The sequence below is a fragment of the Arachis duranensis genome, chromosome 10 (genome assembly GCF_000817695.3).
Source record: "Arachis duranensis cultivar V14167 chromosome 10, aradu.V14167.gnm2.J7QH, whole genome shotgun sequence".
Lineage (NCBI taxonomy): Eukaryota > Viridiplantae > Streptophyta > Magnoliopsida > Fabales > Fabaceae > Arachis > Arachis duranensis.
In genome coordinates, this window is record NC_029781.3 from 11,076,764 (window position 1) to 11,082,652 (window position 5,889).

A 5,889-nucleotide genomic window follows, 5' to 3' on the forward strand; every position below is an offset into this window, starting at 1 on the left:
ATGACGTTTTTCTGGCGTTTAACTCCAGACAGCAGCATGAACTTGGCGTTTAACGCCAAGTTACGTCGTCTATCCTCGCTCAAAGTATGGACTATTATATATTGCTGGAAAGCCCTGGATGTCTACTTTCCAACGCCGTTGAGAGCGCGCCAATTGGACTCCTGTAGCTCCAGAAAATCCATTTCGAGTGCAGGGAGGTCAGGATCCAACAGCATCAGCAGTCCTTTTTCAGCCTAAGTCAGATTTTTGCTCAGCTTCCTCAATTTCAGCCAGAAAATACCTGAAATCACAGAAAAACACACAAACTCATAGTAAAGTCCAGAAATATGATTTTTGCCTAAAAACTAATATTATTTTACTAAAAACTAACTGAAACATGCTAAAATCTACATGAAATTACCCCCAAAAAGCGTATAAAATATCCGCTCATCAATTATACGACTTGTTTATGAGTTATTAAGAAAAAGATTATATTTTGAGTTTGAATTATTAATAAACGGAATGGGAGGAATGATGATGATTGAATTTGAACGAAGGATGATAAGATTTGATTTTAAAAGTATGATTTTTTGAATGAATTGAATAATATCTCGAAATGAATTTGAAAATGAAATTGAATTTGATTAAGAGTTGGGACTCGGGAAAGAGGCAGGGATGTTGTCCACTTGCTCCGAGAAAGAGATGAGGAAGAAGAATGAAGAAAACTGAGTTTGATTATGAAATTGAATGAATATGATAAATGAAACATGGTTGAGGATGATTAATGACAAGTAAGTCTGTATTTTCTCTCTAGTTGTAAGGGTGACAGGGCACCTATTCCCTCTAATGGTGACAGAGCACATAATCCCTCTAATAGTGACATGGCACATATTCCCGCTAATGGTTTTAATATGCAACAGAGAAATAGTGTCAGGATTAGCTACCGGACATGTCGGATTTGGCTATATAACCGACAAATAAGCTTATTAGCCATAGAGAAGACATGCATCATATGCATTTGCATGCTTTGTTTGAGCTTGAATTTATTTTAGTTTGCCTAATTGTTTAACTGTTATTAACTGTTATCTGAGCTACTTACAGTAACCGCATGTTATCTATGCCCATATTTTTCTTGTGTGTTTTGTCTGTGTTTGCTCTGGTATGGTACTTTTGAGATTGAATTTCAGTGTTGAATTAATGATAAATGCTAATTGGTTGCGTGAATGGGTATGAGCATTTTCCCCTTTTTGCTCATAGGTTTCATTAGTTGATTTGGGAATTATTATTTAGACTCGGTTTTTGAATTTTTTTTTAATATTAAATCTGTATTGGTGTAATCCATCAAAATATCTAAAAAATTGTATTTAACGTCGTTGTGAAAATATACAAAATGTCACTGCCGTTTTCAATTTTTTTAATTAAAAAATAAAAAACATCAAAACGTCAATGACATTTTTCTATTCCCAATTTAAAAAAATTACCCCATATAAAACGGTTCTGCCGTTTTGTGAAAAATATATATTTTTTATTTTATAAATGAAAACGGCATCGCCATTTTGTATTTAACAAATTTAAAAATTATTTTTACACACAAAAACATTTTGTCTTTTAAAACGTAAAAAATTATCTCATATAAGAATGAAACTCACATAAACTAAAATATTAGGGTACATCACACCATTTGTTCTGATATAAAAAAATTCAATCCGATTTTTGTTGTTTGAGATATCTATTTTTCTTTGTTATTTACTTTTAAAATTTCACAAGCTGAATTTTTGTATGATAGTCTTATTAGAAAAAAAAAACTTTTGATATATAGACTGGTATCAGAAATTTGTAACCAACATTAATTTTGATAACCTGAATTCAGGTAATTTTATAATAGAACAAAGTTTGCAAAATTTATAACCGTTTTTTAACCTCTGATTAGAGCTAGTTAGAAATTGAATGAATAATTACGGGAGGTTCAACATGTACTATTTTATTTTACAAATATAATAATTATCTTATATGTATTATTATTCTAATATAGTTCATCTTATAAGAAGTAATAATTTTATGATTGTAAATCAGTATGTAAATATGCCTTAACTATTATTTATGTATTTATCATACTTAAAAGTCTAATTAAATGATAAAACTAATTAAAAAATATAATATGTTAAGTTATAACTATAAAGCATATTATGTTTATCCTCAAGTAAAAAAAAACATTAGATCTTAATAAATAATGAACTATATAGTTCATTATTACACGCCGAATTATTAACATAATATTTGGAACATCAGATTTTGAAAAGAAGGACAATGAAAGGAGAGAAAATGGATGTAAAAGTCTATTTTTCATTGTTTGAATTAGAGTGAAAAATGGATGAAAAACAAAAAAATAGGTATGGAGCCTATATAAATTTTTTCTTCTCATTGCTGCGATGAAAATTAAAAAGGAATGAATAAACAATATTAAAATTTTATATTTACCCTTTCAATAAAAAAAAAGTAAAATTCCTAACTCATTTTCTAACTTTTTCTTCTAGCTAATTAGTGTTTTATTATATGTATCTGTTTGAAAAACAAATATATAACTTTTCGTTTATGATATTTAAAATTTTGAAAAAAGATTTTTTTATTGGAAAAATAATTTAAATACATTAATAAATTATAATTTATATGTAAGAATAATAAAGTAATTTTACTCCATCATATTTTTTTCTCTTCTTACTTTTTTTTTATCCAAACAAAATTTTTTTTATTTTCTTTTCATTCATTTTCTCTACATTCAAAAAATATGCAAAAAAATCTATTTTTTATTTTTTTTTATTTTTTCCCATTTTTTTCTCTTATTTTTCATCAAACATCCAAACAAAATGTAAAAATGAATTGATTAACTGCCACTGCTCATTTACTAATATGTATGGTCAAAATATAAATTATTAATCAAACTACTAATTACAATGATGCAGCTTGCATGCAGCCCGTATCATTGAATTCAAGATTTAAGGATGTTAAAGATATTTTATAAAAAATATTTGGGCCATTGAAATATTGATCTATTTGGAGTATCTACCTTATATGCGCTCAACTATACTTTGTCATTTACAGCTAAATGCCAAAATATAAAAAATATTAATTATAAGATTGTCTGAAATTACGATATCAAGGTTGTCAAATTCGTAAATCTAAGTAAATTTGTGGAGTTGATCTAGACTCGATTCGTGAGTTAACTTGTAAATTCATACGAATTTATCTGTTATGAAGTTTATATATATCATACATAATGTATATTTACTCAATTTTAACCCTTCAAAATTAATAATATCAATCTTAAAGCACATAATAAATTAAAATAATAGCATACATTATAATAAATACTTTAAAATACACATGCAAATCCTCTATAATTATTCTTATACAAATACAATATAGAACGCACAAAATTAAAAATTTTAAATCTGTCTTTAATAGAATATTGAACAATATCAAATAATCAAATTAACTCTAATTAAAATAATTAATTACTAATCAGCCATAAATGATGAACCATCTAGCCATCTAAGATAAACGATAAGCAATAGGCTAAAATTAAAAGTAATAAAATTAAAAAAAAACTAAATAAAAAAACAAAGGCTCAAAGAAAGGGCAAAAGGCATACAAAAGATAGAAGATACGGACGAAAAAAAGGGGACAAAATTCCAGCAACAGCATATCGAAGACAAGGGTGCAGCTGGCAACGATGGTGAGGGTGTAGCAGCAGCACGAAACGACGACGACAAATAATAATGGATTTCACGACGGTGCAAACTAGAAGAGAGATAGGACTATAGGAGAAGTAGTTAAATTCGTGAACGGTGATAGCACGATAGAGTTGCGGATAGTGGAAATGTGAAGAAATACAAAGCAGAGGAAAATATAGGTAAAATTCACAAAGACAATGGAGCAAATAAGAGCAAAGATAGCAGACGCAGGCGAACAACGGTAGCTCGACGGGGAACGGCAACTGCGGCAGAACATGGAGAAAGTGAGACTTGAGAGAAATGACGCATATAAGTGAGTTGTAAGTGAGTTTTCTTTCATTTTTTGGGAGTGTTATCATAACCCTAATAAAAAAAGTGTTTTTTGTGTGTTTCAAAATGGCGCTTTTTTTTAGCAAAAATGAAGAAAAATACAAACTCGCTAATTCGGTCCTAAACTCACGAATTTGTCCGAGTTTGACCGAGTCAAGTTGAGTTTACTCATGATAGAATCTATGCCAAATCAACTCGATTCTATATCTAAACTTGTAAACTTGTACGAATGTACGAGTTAACTCGATAGTTTGACAACAATACCTAATTTAAATGCAAGATTTTATTTCTGGTTGAACATTAATTTTGGTTATAGATTTTTGGTACCAGATTAATATGGGAATTTGTTTGTTTAATAAATGAGATTTAGGTATAAATCTAACTTGTACAATTTTTAAAGTGTCAAAAAAAAAAAGATGTGTCAAAGAACACATAATAGTGCCCAAATCAACTAATGAAACATGAGCCAAAAAAAGGAAAAAACCCAATCTACTTAATTCAAAATAATTATTAATGGTTAAAAATTTTTTTTTTCATTAACAACTTCAATCATCTAGCTAACACTCTCATCATGCTACAAAAAATTACCTTCTTAATCTATTTCTGTTGCATGTCATGATGTTATCTTCACGGAGCAATAACTATTATCTCCTGTCGTAAATGTATGTCATTTACTTATTTTATCGTGTGTAGATATTTTGCCTGTTCTACTATACCAGAACAATATCCTTAAAAGTAAGATCAAATAAGAAAAAAAGTGTCAACCACCTAAAGCTTCTACTTAATATATTTAATATTAATTTTGATAACTATAAGAAAACTTTAAAAAAAAATTTTTAAATGTTTTTAAAAATACTCCTAACTTATAAAAACTAGAAGAACAATCACATTGTATTTTTTATTTACTAAATTTAAAACAAAAATATAAAATCTAATAAAAAAATTTTACCAAACTTAGTCTGAGCTATATTAAGTCTTTCCAAATTTTTCTTATTTACCTATTTTATACTCTTAAAAAAAGAAAGGATTCAAAAATCTTGAACTCTCTCTATCTTTTTCATTCCCTTTTAAAAATTTTCCATTTCTTTCGCTTACAACTAGTTAACATATCTTGTGAGGTAGATTATACTTTTAAATGTCTTTAACTAGAGGTGACAATAATAGAGTAGGATAGAATAACAATCTTATTTTTATTTATGAATTTATAACATGTCAATCTTAATTTTATCCATTTTTAACTTGTAGATATTCAATTTTTTCCTCAAATCATCAAAAGAATACAATATTCAATAACATGATAATATTTTAGAATTGTAATTTATTAATACAGATCAATCTGTTCTACGCTCAATCCTACCCGATTGGATTGAAACAGGTTGCCGCCGATAAGGTTGTCGCCACCCCTAGACTGCTAACTACATGAGGGATGATAGTCACCGGCAAGTGGCAACCTGCCACTACCAAGCTTCTAAAAGAGCTACTCTAGTGGGTCGAAATATTGTTTTTAATAAGAATCGAATCGGTGGGCCTTGGAAACGTTTTAATGAATCTACTGAAATAGAGAGCCAGGGTTTATTTGGGCTATGTGATATTTGGACTTGCATATTTTTGCTCTGATGAGAATATGAAATTGTTTTTGTTTTCCAAATAATACAACTAAAATTGAATATTAATACATCATGTAGAACTGGTGTATTAATACAAACTTGAACGTTGCTTTTCATGAATAGTCGAGACACATTGAAATTGACTATCAACTCGGTAGAGACCCGCCCATGACAAATTAAATGATAATATAAAATATATATATTTTAATAAGTATTACATTATTTAAAAATTAATTAAAAAA